The sequence below is a fragment of the Lolium rigidum genome, chromosome 3 (assembly GCF_022539505.1).
Source record: "Lolium rigidum isolate FL_2022 chromosome 3, APGP_CSIRO_Lrig_0.1, whole genome shotgun sequence".
Lineage (NCBI taxonomy): Eukaryota > Viridiplantae > Streptophyta > Magnoliopsida > Poales > Poaceae > Lolium > Lolium rigidum.
The window spans coordinates 275,179,406-275,198,454 of NC_061510.1; the positions used below are offsets into that span (position 1 = coordinate 275,179,406).

General features: G+C 43.8%; 1 pseudogene; it reads left to right on the forward strand.

Moving 5' to 3' along the window:
- The first annotated feature begins 1,496 nt into the window (after positions 1–1,496).
- LOC124696559 lies at positions 1,497–16,854 on the forward strand (annotated as a pseudogene).
- Positions 16,855–19,049: the final 2,195 nt, after the last annotated feature.

Consider the following 19,049-nt stretch of genomic DNA (forward strand, 5'->3'; position numbering starts at 1 on the left):
CCATCTTTGTTCACTTTGAAAAAAGTGACAGACAATTTTTATGGGCTGGCAAAGAGAAAAATAAGCATGGAAAATGCCTTGCTAGTTGGGTCTAGTTTGTACACCAAAAGAGGAAGGAGGATTAGGTGTATTAAATCTAAGAGTTCAGACCAAAGCTCTCTTAGTGAAAATATCCAAAAATTCTATAATCATCTGAATATTCCTTGGGTCAACTTACTATGGAAGTCTAACTACAATGAGAAAGCACCCCATGCCATATCTCCAAAAGGTTCATTCTGGTGGCGTGACTACCTATGTCTGATCGACACCTATAGAGAAATGATAGATTTCTTTGTTAAAAATGGTAAATCAATTCTTCTCTGGAAAGATTCCAAGGGCAATATAATCTCTACTACTTAAAAAAAAGGAACGTGTTCCCCCTTCTCCCCCTATTTTCGTCGTCATGGTCGATTTTTTTGGTCGCGCCCGTTCGGCCCGCATGCCCGAATGGGCCAAGCCCAGCGAAATGCTAGCCTCATTCTACTTCCTCCTGCTTTGCCCATGACCGTGAGTGCCCCCCAAACCCTATCCCGTGCTCCTCTCCATGATAGTGGCGGCGGCAACAGGCTCACCGGTGGTAGGAGATGGCACAACCAGGAACGGTCGGCGGAGGGCCGGCGGTACATCGTCTTTCCAGACCATCCTCCGCCGTCGCCCAACGTCGCCCCATTGGTCTCTCCCTCAATCATCTACCTCCCCAGCTTCGAGTCCTGCCCTCGATGAACCATCCACTGCGCCGCCGTTCTCCAACGTCTCCCTCGAGGCGTTGTGCGCCGGCGAGCGGCGGCGAGCGTTGTTCCCTTGTGGCCACGCGTTCCACGCCGCCTGCATCGACAATTCACCGCCATGTCGCGCGTGTACCCTGTCTGTAGGGCTCTCGACGCCAGGGTGTTTGCTAACACCTGCATCATTGTTGGTTTCGTCTAGCTATGTGCAGAGTTGTGTGTCATGGAGGAGCACGAAAGGTGTTCGACTGTATGATGCTGAGATATGTGATGTGGAATGTTCTCTGGAGTGTGGTATGAGGTCTGGTAATGTAGGATCATGTATCCATGAGTTTCTTAGAGTGATCAGCAATGAGGTTCGGCCTGACAAGTTCATCTTACCTTTGCAACTGCCAACTACCCTAAATGGTTTAGCTGAGCAGTTTACTGGTCCTAGGCAATGTGGGTACACTACACTCTAGAGAAGTTGGTTTTTGCTCTTCCGTCTCAGTTCTGACCATGTCTCGGGAGCAGAATTGTCTTCAAGGTTTTCAGCGTTTCACTTGACACTGACTTCGTATGTCTGAAATTTTTCAGCACAAGGTTCAGTTTATGGAATTGTATCATCGCGCATGGTTTGAAGTACTTTCCGTAGAGATCTCCAGCCCAGGGACACACGAAATTAACATAGTGAACAAAATCTCTGCTCCTTGGGATGAAAAAGAGAAGAACATCACAGCGAAAGCAATCTCCATGGGCAGGCTGATGCACTCGCTGAGCTTCAAAGAATGGCAAAGAGGAGTGGACGCCACAGGTTCAGTGGAGCTTAAGAGCATGCCGACTGCGATAAGCATTGTCGATGACCGGAGAAATTCAGATCTTTCCATGGCGGTGAGCCCCAATGTTTCATCCAGCCCAAAGTGTGAACTTGATGTTGCGTCTGTGAAGGTTCAAAAGGTTTACAAGAGTTACCGCACTAGGCGACACCTTGCTGATTGCGTGGTCGTCATAGAAGAGCTATGGTACGCGTCTATTTTCTTTAGTTGTTGAACATTGGAACTGTAAGCTAGCCTTGGTGTTGAAAGATTCAGTAACTTTTGTTTCAGAAAAGAAAGAATCAGAAACTAAGTTTTGACTCATTTCAGGTGGAAAGTACTAGACTTTGCATCACTTAAGCACAGCTCGATATCATTCTTCAACAACAAAATATTGTTTACTGATGTTACCTTTATACGTTTGGACATATATATCCGAGGCATCGATATGAGCACAATTTGCATATCTATTATGATGTATGGTTGACAAGGGATTAACTTATCAATGCCTACAGATTGTAGACTAGGGTTTTAGTCGGAAGTAGAGGGCAAGTAGATCACGAAGGTTTCAGCCGAAAAGTACTCGACGATGTGAAAACTAGGGTTGCGTGAGACAATGAATCGATGCTATCTTTGTCCCTCGATCCCCCCTTATATAGGAGGTGGAGTCGAGGGATTCATAATACACAAGTTACAGAGTCCGGGAGGGTTTCCAACCCGTCCCGCAAGATTACAAGTAGTATTTCCTAATACAACTCTAGTTTTTCTTAATAATAAATTGGGCTTCCGAATCTTCTTATTCTTCGAGTCATGGGCCTTCAGTAAATCCCGGGTACCATCTTCGGCATGCCCATTGGGGTTGCCTATGTCAGTAGCCCCCGAGATTTTGCTTGAATCGAAGAATCAGGAAAAATCTCCAACTTTAATCATTCAATAACTCTGTCGAATTTATCACATATCTTTGGATATGCAATTATATATTGTATAGGGATAATGGTAGTTGGGGCTAGTTCATCTGATGGATCAGGTACTAGTTAACTGCTCTAGTGGCAATCCGCAAAAACCTACTTCAAGATCACGTCCCTGGACATGATCTCGGGATACTGGTGTAAACTTCGACAGGTGCCACTTAAGGTCTTACCATTCTGTCGAGTCCCAGTCATATTTTATCGGGTACCTAACGCGTCCGTTAGGATTTTTCTTCGTATCTGTTGATACGGAAAAAAGTAGCAAACCGACGTCAGAGACGGCGCCATGCCGCTCAGAACGGATCTGGGGTCTTACCTTCGCAAAGTTTTGCGGCATTCAGAGATTATTCGCATTTTGGCGCTCTGAGAATATATTGCTGAGTGCTTTTTCGGCTGTTGGAATAGCACATTTTATTGAATCAACGGATGACTTATCTTTCCTTCCCGATGGGAGTATATGCAGAGTTATTTGTATAACTCGAAATATTTCTCATTTCTTTTTTTTTATAATTTTATCGGGCACGCGAACAGCGTTCCTGATGGGAGTAGCCCCCGAGGCTACAGCCAAGGACTTGTACTTGGTTGTAGGCTCAACGCCTTATGTTGCTATATTTTCCTTCTTTCTCGAGGTTTTCATATCTATCGGGTGCGCGACCAGCGCTCCCGATGGGAGTAGCCCCCGAGGCTATGAACAAATGCTTGTATTTGGTCATAGGCTCTCGCCATTTATATTTTGTCATACTCAACTTTTCTTTTTTACAAAGTAGCCCCCGAGCGTTTGGGCAAAAACTTGTATTTGATCAAAGGCTCAATAGTCTTTGTCTGCCGCGCTTGCAGTAATCTTTATAGCCAAGATTTTTCTTTAAAAAGGTGACATCACTACTGACGATAGCCACGATCCTTGTATTGGGAAGACGCGAGAGCTGTCCGTTCACTGACCTGCGGGCCCAAAATCTGCGTCCTGTTGACACGTTATGCAAGTGGGGGACACACGTCCTCCGTTTTTTCTGCTGCACGCACTGTAGCGCCTGTCCAGTTCCCTCATGGTAAAAGTACCATTGTACCCTTTGATCCACGTGTAAAGCATCAAGTCTATTTGGAGAACATCCAACGGTGCGGCGTTCCGACTGAGCTTACTATAAGTACTCTCCTTCTTCCTCGCGTATTCCCCTTCACCGCACCTGTGCTCATACCTCCTCTGCTCCATATCTTCGGGAGATACAAAAGGTCTCTGAAACCTTGGTCCACTATTTTGCCTGTTATTCCGAGAGTCATCTCTATCGTCGACTCGCTGCTCATTACTCCTCTGATATTCATCTCTATTGTTTCCTCCGGCGCTTCCCCGAAACCCAGCCGATATTTGGCCGGGAGCATCGTAGCTCGAGAATTGCCGAGGAAATCGCCGTCTATTTTGAAAATTTCGACCGCGGTCCTCCTCAGGTGACCTGTGTCGCTTATTATGAACAGCATCTTCTCTGTCTGCCCACCTGTTCGCTATCTCCATCAGTGCTGACACTGTCCTTGGGTTGGTTCTCCCCAAGTCTTCAACAAAATCTCCTCGTCGAATTCCTGCCACGAACGCATCTATCGCTCTCTCGTCAGATATATTCTATGTCGAGTTTTAATGATGAACCACCTCTGGATGTACTTTCTCATTGATTCATCATGCTTTTGTCGACACGATCTTAACTCTTCTAGTGATGCGGGTTTTTTGCAGGTAGATCGGAAATTCTTGACGAACACGTCCTCAAAATTGTCTCAGCTGTCGATGGAACCTGGCGGAAGCTTCTTTATCCAAGATCGCGTGGCTCCACTCAGATGTACTTGAATGCTCTGCATGGCTGCTGCTCTGGTTCCTCCTATCAACTTCACCGTCTCGAGATAATCAACTAGCCAGTCCTCTAGATCTTGCAGGCCGTCAAATTTTTTGAAATTGTCGGGTAACTTAAACCCTGAAGGAACTCGAGTCTTCCGGACCCTCCTTGTGAAGCACGGCAGCCCACACATATCTATCTCTTGCTCCACTTGTTCTCTCAGGCCCTGGCGCTGCTGCGGCAGGTCGTGGACTATTTTTTCTTGCTGATCCTTCGGGAGGCGAAGTTACAAACACCGTTCCCATGGCTCCAACTCCTGCCATGGCCATATTGTACAATGCTTCTCTTGGATCTCCGGGAGGTGACTTGGATGCGAGGATAAAAGCTTGCGTTTCCATATACCCAGCTTCCGGTGTCTTAGGGGTAATATTCCCCCTCGTGTCTATCGACATAAAGGACATGTCGAGATTTTGAACTAGATTTTCTCTGTCAGCCTCAGGTATGTTTTGCAGCCGAGATCTTGCTCTATTTCGAGCTTCTCTGTGACTATCTCCCGAAGTTCCTGAATGTCGGCTTAACTCCGCCCTTCGCCTACTTGACACAGAAGCTGCCTCCCTCCTTCTATTTAGAGCAGCTGTCTGTTTTTCCAATTCTCTTCCAACGCGGCGAGTCTGTATTGGTATGCTTGCAATTCTTCCGACGTAACAGTTGTAGTCATTGGTTCTGTGCCATCCATAGCTCGTGCGGTTCTATCTCACGCTGCTTGTGGAAGTTGGACCCTTAGACGTGGTGCAGACCCGACATATTTAGTTCCTAAACCTCGCCTAAGGTCAGCGGGATCAACGTATGGATTTCCCACATCATCGAAAGCCTCTCATGTCTCCTCCTGATCGCAACTTGGTTCTCCAATGGCATAAATCTGACGATATTTTGGATTCTGAACCTTGCTGGGTTTGGTGACACCATCATAGAGATTGGTGAAGACCTTTCTGAAGGAGATATGCCCTAGAGGAAATAATAAAGTGGTTATTATTTATATCTTTATGTTTATGATAAATGTTTATATATCATGCTAGAATTGTATTAACCGAAACATTAGTACATGTGTGATATGTAGACAAACAAGAAGTCCCTAGTATGCCTCTTAAACTAGCTTGTTGATTAATGGATGATTAGTTTCATAATCATGAACATTGGATGTTATTAATAACAAGGTTATGTCATTGTGTGAATGATATAATGGACACACCCAATTAAGCGTAGCATAAGATCTCGTCATTAAGTTATTTGCTATAAGCTTTCGATACATAGTTACCTAGTCCTTATGACCATGAGATCATGTAAATCACTTATACCGGAAAGGTACTTTGATTACACCAAACACCACTGCGTAAATGGGTGGCTATAAAGGTGGGATTAAGTATCCGGAAAGTATGAGTTGAGGCATATGGATCAACAGTGGGATTTGTCCATCCCGATGACGGATAGATATACTCCGGGCCCTCTCGGTGGAATGTCGTCTAATGTCTTGCAAGCATATGAATGAGTTCATAAGAGACCACATACCACGGTACGAGTAAAGAGTACTTGTCGGAGACGAGGTTGAACAAGGTATAGAGTGATACCGAAGATCAAACCTCGGACAAGTAAAATATCGCGAGACAAAGGGAATTGGTAATATATGTGTATGGTTCATTCGATCACTAAAGTCATCGTTGAATATGTGGGAGCCATTATGGATCTCCGGATCCCGCTATTGGTTATTGGTCGGAGTGAGTACTCAACCATGTCCGCATAGTTCTCGAACCGTAGGGTGACACACTTAAAGTTGGATGTTGAAATGGTAGCACTTGAATTATGGAATGGAGTTCGAATATTTGTTCGGAGTCCCGGATGAGATCCCGGACATCACGAGGAGTTCCGGAATGGTCCGGAGAATAAGATTCATATATAGGATGTCATTTTATGTGAAATAAAATGTCGCGGAAGGTTCTATGGAAGGTTCTAGAAGGTTCTAGAAAAGTCCGGAAGAAACCACCAAGGAAGGTGGAGTCCACAAGGGACTCCACCTCCATGGCCGGCCAGCCCTAGATGGGGTGGAGTCCCAAGTGGACTCCACCATAGGGGGCCGGCCACCCCCACATGGGAGGTGGGAATCCCACCTTTGGGTGGGAGTCCTAGTTGGGCTAGGTTTCCCCTCCTATGGAAGGTTTTGGTTTCGGGTCTTATTCGAAGACTTGGACACCAACACTTGGGATCCACCTATATAATGAGGGGCCAAGGGAGGGGCCGGCCACCCCAAGACCACAAGCTGGCCGCCCCCATAGAGTGGCCGGCCACCCCTCCCAAACCCTAGCCGCCCCCTCTCCTCCATATTGCCCGCGTAGCTTAGCGAAGCTCCGCCGGACTTCTTCACCGCCACCGACACCACGCCGTCGTGTCTGTCGGATTCAAGAGGAGCTACTACTTCCGCTGCCCGCCGGAACGGGGAGGTGGACGTCGTCTTCATCAACAACCGAACGTGTGACCGAGTACGGAGGTGCTGCCCGTTCGTGGCGCCGGAACCGATCGTGATCAAGATCTTCTACGCGCTTTGCAAGCGGCAAGTGATCGTCTACCGCAACAACAAGAGCCTCATCTTGTAGGCTTTGGAATCTCTTCAAGGGTGAGACTCGATACCCCCTCGTTGCTACCGTCTTCTAGATTGCATCTTGGCTTGGATTGCGTGTTCGCCGTAGGAAAATTTTTGTTTTCTATGCAACGTTATCCTACAGTGGTATCAGAGCCGTGTCTATGCATAGATGGTTGCACGAGTAGAACACAATGGTTTGTGGGCGTTGATGCTCTTGTTATCTTTAGTTTGAGTACTTTGCATCTTTATGGCATAGTGGGATGAAGCGGCTCGGACTAACTTTACATGACCGCGTTCATGAGACTTGTTCCTCGTTCGACATGCAACTTGTATTGCATAAGAGGCTTTGCGGGTGTCTCGTCTCTCCTACTATAGTAAAGATTCAATTTACTCTTCTATTGAAAACATTAGTATCAACGTTGTGGTTCATGTTCGTAGGTAGATTAGATCTCTCTCGAAAACCCTAAACCACGTAAAATATGCAAACCAAATTAGAGACGTCTAACTTGTTTTTGCAGGGTTTGGTGATGTGATATGGCCATAATGTGATGATGAATATGTATGAGATGATCATTATTGTATTGTGGCAACCGGCAGGAGCCTTATGGTTGTCTTTAAATTTCATGTTGAGTAGTATTTCAAAGTAGTTGTAATAGTTGCTACATGGAGGACAATCATGAAGACGGCGCCATTGACCTTGACGCTACGCCGACGATGATGGAGATCATGCCCGAAGATGATGGAGATCATATCCGTGCTTTGGAGATGAAGATCAAAGGCGCAAGAACAAAAGGGCCATATCATATCACATATGAACTGCATGTGATGTTAATCCTTTTTATGCATCTTATTTTGCTTAGATCGCGACGGTAGCATTATAAGATGATCCCTCACTAAAATCTCAAGATAATAAAGTGTTCATCCTTAGTAGCACCGTTGCCAAGTCTTGTCGTTTCGAAGCACCTCGTGATGATCGGGTGTGATAGATTCAATAAGTACATATAACGGGTGCAAGACAGTTTTGCACATGCGGATACTAAGGTGGCCTTGACGAGCCTAGCATGTACAGACATGGTCTCGGAACACGTGATACCGAAAGGTAGAGCATGAATCATATGGTTGATATGATGAACACTTTGAGTGTTCGCCATTAAAATCACACCTTTTCTCGTGATGATCGGGTTTAGGTGCGGTGGATTTGGTTCGTGTGATCACTAAGACAATGCGAGGGATATTGTTTTGAGTGGGAGTTCACTTAGGTTTTTAATTATGTTGAATTAAAATTTGAACTCAATTTGTCATAAACTTAGTCTAAACTATTGCAAATATATGTTGTAGAGATGGCGTCCCCAATCAATTTTAATCAGTTCCTAGAAAAAGAGAAACTTAAGAGCAACGGTAGCAACTTCACCGACTGGTTCCGTCATGTGAGGATCTTCCTCTCTGGCGGAAATCTGCAATTTGTGCTTGATGCACCGCTAGGTGACCCTCCTGCAGAAGATGAATCCGATGAAGTAAAAGCCGTTTACGCGACTCGGAAAACTCGGTACTCTCAAGTTCAGTGTGCCATCCTGTGCGATCCGGAATCCGATCTTCAAAAACGTTTTGAGCACCATGATCCTCATGAGTTGATGAATGAGCTGAAAGCTATATTCGAGACTCATGCGGCGAGTGGAATGCTATGAAGCATCGAAACATTTCTTCAGCTCGTATGATGGAAGAAGGCAGCTCCGTTAGTGAGCACATGCTCGCCATGACCGGGCATGCGAAGAAACTCAGTGACTTGGGAATAGTGATTCCTAACGGATCGGGGATTAATCGTGTCCTTCAATCACCGCCACCAAGTTACAAGAACTTTGTGATGAACTACAATATGCAGAACATGAACAAGGAGTTACTCGAACTTTTGGCATGCTAAAAGCTGCTGAGATTGAGATCAAGAAAGAGCACCAAGTGTTGATGGTCAACAAGACCACCGGCTTCAAGAAACAGGGCAAGTCTAAGGGAAAATTCAAGAAGGGTGGCAAGAAAGCTGCCACGCCTCCTATGAAACCTAAGAACGGCCCTAAGCCCGATGCTTGAGTGCTATTATCGCAAGGAGAAGGGACACTCTGGAAGCGTAATTGCTCCAAGTATCCGGCTGATCCGAAGAGCGGCCTTGTCAAGAAGAAGAAAGAAGGTATATTTGATATACATGTTATAGATGTTCATTTCACCGGTTCTCGTTCTAGTACACGGGTATTTGATACCGGTTCGGTTGCTCATATTTGTAACTCGAAACAGGAACTAAAGAATAAACGACAACTGCTGAAAGATGAAGTGACGATGCGCGTTGGAAACGGATCCAAGGTCAATGTGATCGCAGTCGGCACACTTCCTCTACATCTACCTTCGGGATTAGTTTTAAGCCTAAATAATTGCTATTATGTACCTGCGTTGAGCATGAACATTATATCCGGATCTTGTTTAATGCAAGACGGTTATTCATTCAAGTCTGAGAATAATGGTTGTTCTATTTTTATGAATAATATCTTTTATGGTCGAGCACCACAAAAGAATGGCTTATTTCTATTAGATCTCGATAGTAGTGATACGCATATACATAACATTGATGCTAAGCGAATTAAACTTAATGATAATTCTACTTATATGTGGCACTCGTCGTCTTGGTCATATTGGAGTGAAACGCATGAAGAAACTCCATACCGATGGATTACTTGAATCACTTGACTTTGAGTCACTTGATAGATGCGAAGCATGTCTAATGGGTAAAATGACAAAGACTCCATTTTCTCGGTATGATGGAGCGAGCTACTGACTTATTGGAAATCATACATACAGATGTATGTGGACCAATGAGCGTAGCATCACGCGGTGGTTATCGTTATGTTCTAACCTTCACAGATGATCTGAGTAGATATGGGTATATCTATTTCATGAAACATAAATCCGAAACTTTCGAGAAGTTTAAGGAATTTCAAAGTGAAGTAGAAAATCAACGTAACAAGAAGATCAAATTTCTACGATCTGATCGTGGAGGTGAATATCTGAGTTATGAGTTTGGCATGCATTTAAAGAAATGCGGAATACTTTCACAATTGACACCGCCGGGAACACCTCAACGAAACGGTGTGTCCGAACGTCGTAATCGAACTCTCTTAGATATGGTTCGTAGTATGATGTCTCTTACTGATTTGCCGTTATCATTTTGGAGTTATGCATTAGAGACAGCCGCATTCACTTTAAATAGAGCACCATCAAAATCCGTAGAAACGACACCGTATGAATTATGGTTTAATAAGAAACCTAAGTCGTCGTTCCTGAAAGTTTGGGGTTGCGAAGCCTATGTAAAGAAGTTACAACCGGACAAGCTAGAACCCAAAGCGGAGAAATGCGTCTTCATAGGATACCCTAAGGAAACTATAGGGTACACTTTCTATCACAAATCCGAAGGCAAAATCTTTGTTGCTAAGAACGGAACCTTTCTTGAGAAAGAATTTCTCACTAAAGAAGTGACTGGAAGAAAAGTAGAACTCGATGAGATTGATGAATCTATACTCGTTGATCCGCCTACACCGGCAACAGAGGAAGCTAATGATAATGATCATGAAACTTCGAACGAGGAAACTACTGAACCTCGCAGATCGACAAGGGAACGTGCCACTCCTGATTGGTATGATCCTTGTTTAAATGTCATGATTGTAGATAACAATGATGAGGACCCTGCGACGTATGAAGAAGCGATGATGAGCCCAGATTCCAACAAATGGCAAGAAGCCATGAAATCCGAAATGGGATCCATGTATGATAACAAAGTATGGACTTTGGTAGACTTACCCGATAGCCGAAAGGCTGTCGAGAATAAATGGATCTTCAAGAGAAAACAGATGCCGATGGTAATATTACTCGTCTATAAAGCTCGACTTGTCGCAAAGGGTTTCCGACAAATTCAAGGAGTTGACTACGATGAGACTTTCTCACCCGTAGCGAAGCTAAAATCTGTGAGGATTTTGTTAGCAATAGCTGCATTTTTCGATTATGAGATTTGGCGGATGGATGTCAAAACGGCGTTCCTTAATGGAGATATTGAGGAAGAGTTGTATATGGTACAACCCAAAGGTTTTGTCGATCCTAAAAATGCCGACAAAGTATGCAAACTTCAGCGTTCAATCTATGGACTGAAGCAAGCATCAAGAAGTTGGAACCGACGCTTTGATAAGGTGATCAAAGACTTCGGGTTTATACAGTGTCATGGAGAGGCCTGTATTTACAAGAAAGTGAGTGGGTGCTCTGTAGCATTCCTGATATTATATGTAGATGACATATTATTGATCGGGAATGATATAGAACTATTAAGCAGTGTTAAGGGTTATTTGAATAATAGTTTTTCAATGAAAGACCTTGGTGAAGCATCGTATATATTAGGCATCAAGATTTATAGAGATAGATCAAGACGCCTAATAGGGCTATCACAGAGTACATATCTGGACAAGATTCTAAAGAAGTTTAGAATGGACGAAAGTAAGAAAGGGTTCTTACCTATGTTACTGAGCAAGGTATTGAGTAAAACTCAAGGACCGGCTACGGCAGAAGAAAGAGAAAGGATGTGTAACATCCCCTATGCCTCGGCAAGTAGGATCTATCATGTATGCCATGCTATGTACTAGACCGGATATAGCACATGCCGTTAGTTTGACTAGCAGATATCAAAGTGATCCAGGAATGGAACACTCGGACAGCGGTCAAGAATATCCCGAAGTACTTGAAAAGAACTAAGGATATGTTTCTTTGTTATGGAGGTGACCAAGAGCTCGTTGTAAACGGTTACACCGATGCAAGTTGGAACACCGATCCCGATGACTCTAAGTCACAATCCGGGTACGTGTTTATATTGAATGGTGCTGCAGTGAGCCGGGCAAGCTCGAAGCAGTGCACGGTGGCGAAGTCTTCAACGTGAATCGCAGTACATAGCGGCTTCGGAGGCTTCATCGAAGCGGTATGGATGAAGAGGTTCATTGTAGAGCTCGGTGTGGTTCCTAGTGCATTGGACCCATTAATCATTTACTCGTGATAACATGGGTGCCATCGCCAATGCACAAGAGCCAAGGTCACACAAGAGGCCGAAGCATATCAAGCTGCGTTACCACTCGATTCGCGAGTACATCGAAGATGGAGAAGTAAAGATTTGCAAAGTACACACCGATCCGAATGTAGCGGATCCGTTGACTAAAGCTCTCCCTAGGGCAAAGCATGACCAACACCAGAATGCCATGGGTGTTAGGTATATTACAATGTAATCTAGATTATTGACTCTAGTGCAAGTGGGAGACTGAAGGAGATATGCCCTAGAGGAAATAATAAAGTGGTTATTATTTATATCTTTATGTTTATGATAAATGTTTATATATCATGCTAGAATTGTATTAACCGAAACATTAGTACATGTGTGATATGTAGACAAACAAGAAGTCCCTAGTATGCCTCTTAAACTAGCTTGTTGATTAATGGATGATTAGTTTCATAATCATGAACATTGGATGTTATTAATAACAAGGTTATGTCATTGTGTGAATGATATAATGGACACACCCAATTAAGCGTAGCATAAGATCTCGTCATTAAGTTATTTGCTATAAGCTTTCGATACATAGTTACCTAGTCCTTATGACCATGAGATCATGTAAATCACTTATACCAGTAAAGGTACTTTGATTACACCAAACACCACTGCGTAAATGGGTGGCTATAAAGGTGGGATTAAGTATCCGGAAAGTATGAGTTGAGGCATATGGATCAACAATGGGATTTGTCCATCCCGATGACGGATAGATATACTCCGGGCCCTCTCGGTGGAATGTCGTCTAATGTCTTGCAAGCATATGAATGAGTTCATAAGAGACCACATACCACGGTACGAGTAAAGAGTACTTGTCGAGAGACGAGGTTGAACAAGGTATAGAGTGATACCGAAGATCAAACCTCGGACAAGTAAAATATCGCGAGACAAAGGGAATTGGTAATATATGTGTATGGTTCATTCGATCACTAAAGTCATCGTTGAATATGTGGGAGCCATTATGGATCTCCGGATCCCGCTATTGGTTATTGGTCGGAGTGAGTACTCAACCATGTCCGCATAGTTCTCGAACCGTAGGGTGACACACTTAAAGTTGGATGTTGAAATGGTAGCACTTGAATTATGGAATGGAGTTCGAATATTTGTTCGGAGTCCCGGATGAGATCCCGGACATCACGAGGAGTTCCGGAATGGTCCGGAGAATAAGATTCATATATAGGATGTCATTTTATGTGAAATAAAATGTCGCGGAAGGTTCTATGGAAGGTTCTAGAAGGTTCTAGAAAAGTCCGGAAGAAACCACCAAGGAAGGTGGAGTCCACAAGGGACTCCACCTCCATGGCCGGCCAGCCCTAGATGGGGTGGAGTCCCAAGTGGACTCCACCATAGGGGGCCGGCCACCCCCACATGGGAGGTGGGAATCCCACCTTTGGGTGGGAGTCCTAGTTGGGCTAGGTTTCCCCTCCTATGGAAGGTTTTGGTTTCGGGTCTTATTCGAAGACTTGGACACCAACACTTGGGATCCACCTATATAATGAGGGGCCAAGGGAGGGGGCCGGCCACCCCAAGACCACAAGCTGGCCGCCCCCCATAGAGTGGCCGGCCACCCCCTCCCAAACCCTAGCCGCCCCCTCTCCTCCATATTGCCCGCGTAGCTTAGCGAAGCTCCGCCGGACTTCTTCACCGCCACCGACACCACGCCGTCGTGCTGTCGGATTCAAGAGGAGCTACTACTTCCGCTGCCCGCTGGAACGGGGAGGTGGACGTCGTCTTCATCAACAACCGAACGTGTGACCGAGTACGGAGGTGCTGCCCGTTCGTGGCGCCGGAACCGATCGTGATCAAGATCTTCTACGCGCTTTTGCAAGCGGCAAGTGATCGTCTACCGCAGCAACAAGAGCCTCATCTTGTAGGCTTTGGAATCTCTTCAAGGGTGAGACTCGATACCCCCTCGTTGCTACCGTCTTCTAGATTGCATCTTGGCTTGGATTGCGTGTTCGCCGTAGGAAATTTTTTGTTTTCTATGCAACGTTATCCTACACTTTCCAACAGTAGTGGATCTGTCGATGAAGTTGAAGCTGTCGATGTTTCTCGAGTCATTGCATATATCGGAGTCCGCAGATGACTCGAAAGACATTTCGCTGAAGATCTTGGCGAGTTTTTCACTTGCCCTGGTGCTGATGAAGCGTGGCGACGAAATCTCCTCGTCGCCTGATTCGATTGACGATGCTGAACTCGAAAAATTAGGATCGACCGCTGATAATCCCGACGAGATCAGAATCTCGATACGATATGCTCCTTCTTTCTCGACGCGGAAGTGGAACTTTCCGAACGTCGTCTCCATGGGCTCCTCCAGATACGCATATGCATCCAAACGGGAGGGCGGGTGAGGAACAAAATCAACTAGACCAGTTTTGATCTGTTTACCTCTGTCCATCATGTTGCTTGCAGTTGACGAAGTCGACGATCTTGAACGTGCCATCGAGATAAGATCCTTGACACCTCTAATCCCCACGGTCGGCGCCAATTGATAAGGGATTAACTTATCAATGCCTACAGATTGTAGACTAGGGTTTTAGTCGGAAGTAGAGGGCAAGTAGATCTCGAAGGTTTCAACCGAAAAGTACTAGACGATGTGAAAACTAGGGTTGCGTGAGACAATGAATCGATGCTATCTTTGTCCCTCGACCCCCCTTATATAGGAGGTGGAGTCGAGGGATTCATAATACACAAGTTACAGAGTCCGGGAGGGTTTCCAACCCGTCCCACAAGATTACAAGTAGTATTTCCTAATACAACTCTAGTTTTCCTTAATAATAAATTGGGCTTCCGAATCTTCTTATTCTTCGAGTCATGGGCCTTCAGTAAACCCCGGGTACCATCTTCGGTATGCCCATTGGGGATGCCTATGTCAATGGTCCATGAGTGAGAGTACAGAACCATTTTTCTATTGGTATGTAGAATTGACCTTATTATACCTATTTTATAGGCTTTAAATTAGTGGCAATTTAAGAACCTATAACTAATGATGTGTTATTATCTAACATAATCAACATGTTATACATTGGGGAGAGGCAAAGAAATAAATCTTGAGAAGTGCCCTAGGAGTAAACTTCATAGCTAGTGCATCAAGTACCTTGGACCAGTATGTTCCTCAACTCTAATATGAAAAAAAGAGTTCTTAGCACAAGTTTATTCAAAACATCATCTGATCATTACTTATGTGTCTCCTGTACTGAATTATAGCAAGAAAGGCAACTGTATGAAGTAGTTGTGGAGAGTGGTAAACTTGTCTTCAAACAAACTGACAAGATGACCCCAAGTGGATTTTTGTCCTCAGCACCACCAAGGCATTCTATGTTGGCAGGTAGGATTTTTTTTCTTCTTTTCACTATCCTGGAATCTATAGTACCAACTGGAGAGGGATGCGCATGACGTTTATTGAATGGTCGATACAATTCTCTTCCTTCCTTCTGAAGTTTTCGTGAAGAAAGGATCGTTTCAACACTCCAGTTTTCTAGCTGGTGGAGCAATAACGACTGCTGGAAGATTAATGGTAAAAGACGGAATTTTAAAGGTATGTTCACATCGAGAAAAATAATGCATCTGGTTTTTTATAGTACCATAACAAGCAACATTAGGGTTGGACCGACTTTTGCCAGGTGTAACAGATGCCTGATGTTGTCCTATTTCTTCAGGCAATATGGCCATACAGTGGCCACTACCTTCCGATGGAAGAGAACTTCATAGACTTCGTCCGCTACCTTTAGCAGAACAACGTTGACCTCACTGCTGTCAAGGTAAAATGCAAGACCATGCCCAAGTCACTAGCTACATAGTTCGCCTGGTCGGCCTCTACAACGCCGTCTCCAGTCTCAAGGCCCTGTCTGAGCTGGAGCTGCTCGCCCGCGTCAAGCATCTCCCGGCTGTCTGCACCAAGACAAGGCAGGTCGAGGCTGGACCACCCCTTGCCGGGAGATCAGCTCCCACCTCGCCATGGAGGGCACTCAATCTGGGCCTACAGATTGTTTGGCACCTCGAGTCAGGTAAGAGTATGGTAAAGGGGATGCCCAAGTCAAGACTATCAAAGTGGCGTCCGAGGTTGTCTTGGACCCTTCGGTCTCTGGCACCGTAGACCCCGCTGCGCCGAGGTGCTCTCATTGACCAGCGAGTACCACCAATTCATGGTTTGTCCTTGTGTATCCTCGCAGCTTCTTTGAGAATTTTGTGGAGCACGTATGTTCTGAGGCATCCTTAGGTCCGATAGTCTTTCAAATATGTACATGGAGAAATTCACCAACATGTCAAGGTCTACGCGCCTAACATTGATATTGAGAAGTTGTTGAAAGATGCCGATCTATTCAGTAATTATTTTATACTGCATTCTAAGCTGTTGTTACCATGTTCCAACTGTCAGTGTTGAGGTATCTTTCTTTCTACTAAATCCATCGACTTGATTTTGAGAATTTGACATAGGATACTTTGTCAAAGAGCAGCTTTTGCTTTGGCTTACAGCTATATGATGATTCAATGGTGGATACTATGCAACTCAATCTATCGTAGTTGTGAAGCAAAATCCTAGCTACTCCCGCGAATTTCCTAAGACACTATCTTGTGGAGTTTGGTTGGAGGAAAGTATAGTTAGATAATGTCAGAATGTAATTCTTTTCACTAGATGTGTCTACATGTTATAGAAACATTGTTGCATTTTGTTGCTTTTTATATTTTGGGTTTGAAGAACAGCAAATTTGTTTCTGAAATGATTTTGAACTACATTTGTGTTCTTGTAGATGCTTCAGAAGTAATATAATTGTGACCTCAAATAATTGAGCTTCTTTAACTTATGAGTTCTTATTATTTACCATTTTATATATCTGTAGATATTTTTGTTTAAAAATGTAAGTTCCTCTATCAATGTACACAATTTTTATTATTTTGGAGTTTTTATTCAGGTACATTCACTTTGTGTTGTTTTCAGGTGCCTCTACATGGAAGGACCAGAAGCAAATATAGAATTCCGAAGTAGTTGAACCGGGTGGAAAGGTAATCCTTGTTTCTACGGTGCATCATCTCCGCATCTTTCATTTGTCTGCAATAGGCCATCAAGAAGCAGCATACACCGTTATCTGTAGCAAGGTCAACTATGAAGAATCATTCGAAAAGGGAGCAAAATTAAATTGAAGAGGTATGGCACTTAATCACTACAATCTTGGGTACCTTTGGTATTTCTCAAGTTCAATGCAATATATAATGGATGTTGAGGATTTTAACTATCTTGGATATGACATATGGTGCAATCAATTTTGGAAAATTATACAATGAAGGAAGCTGCTCGTGATGAGGACAGACATGCAGTCATGACATAATTGGGCTGTTTAGGTTGACCATTTGGTTGGGTATGCTTGCCATTAATCAGATTAGTACATGGCCAGTGGAGAAGAACATCACAATGGAGAAAAACTTAGTTCGTTGCTTCTGTACAGTGATGCCAAACAAATAGTGCACAGCTGCTGCTAATTTCTCTTATTATTAACTCAAATCCTCGCAGAATTAGTTCAGATGCAATTGAGAAATCATTATCAGTTTATACTACTGTTCTATTGCCGAAAAACATACTTACTCCACTGCGAGAAATTTTGATGGTCAGTTCTCTTGATATATTGGGTGACGGGACGCCTCGAAGAAGAAGCCGTTCTCTGCATGCCTTAAGCAACTTACGCCATGAAGTTTGTGGGGATATCCAACTCTATGTTCCTAATACCACCTGGCACGAGCTATGCCATGCTATTTCACAATTTATTTCACAATTTTTCTTCATGGATATGTCCTGGATGGATACGGATGGGTTGTACCTGTGTTTTTACTGATTGGTTATTCATAGATATGTATTGGTTGTGAATGGATGCATGACGTGCTGCAACTCAACTGAATCCAACACCTCCTCATTTTCTTCTTCTGAACTTCTGAATTTCCCCCTACTTCTGATTGTGATCCATTTTCTGAACGAATTACTAAAAAATTCCCAGAATTGCACATACTTCTAAAAAAATCCCCCTTTTCTTTGTAAAGATATGAAATTAAGCTAAATACAGTTGTAGTTATCCCTCTTACTTGTTACCAGAAAAGATTTCCTTATTGTATTTAGATATTTAAAGAAGGGTGCTGAGCATATGGTCGGCGGAGGCAGCGACTACTTGTATCAAGGGGGCGTAGAGAGGAGGCTTCGTCTGGGGAACGTGTGAACGTGATTATATGTTTTGGGTGATGCATTCTCAGAATTGCCCCGATGATGGTAAATTGGCTTGGAATTTCTGAACTTTGGTATTGATTGATGTTCGAGTAGTGCTCGAAAGAAAGCGATAAATTGTATGGAACCACGTGGAGGGCAAAAATTATTGTATGGAACCACATGGAGGACAAAAGTTTATTGACTTATACATATGATTATCGTTCTTTTTTCTCTCGAATAGATCAAAGTTATTTTTATTATTTTTATAGTGAGTTCTGAATTATATATGTGCGAAATGAAATTTGAGAACCCGAGTTAGAGAAGAAGTCTACCCGCACCTTCATTCCTTCTCAAAGGATGAACACATCAATGTGGAGAAAGCTACACAATATTCAACAACTGATATCTATTCAATGGTCAACTTACCTTTATTCGACTATTGCACATTAGGAACTTCATCAAATGCAAGCTGAATTATTTGCCTTTGAGATGACTGGGGAATATGACACATGGAACATCCTCAACAACACCAAATACTATACCAAAACGTTATACAGTGAACTCATGGCAAGGCGCCAAAGCCAATCCTGGAAATATGGAAATCATGTTGTATACCTAGACACAAAGTTCTTTGCATGGCTACTTCTGTACAACCGACTCAATACCAAGGAAATGATGAAAAAGAAGAATTTTTATCTGGAATACAATGACTGCATCCTTTGTGACACATGCCATGAGGAAACCATGACACACCTTTTCTTTGAATATAGT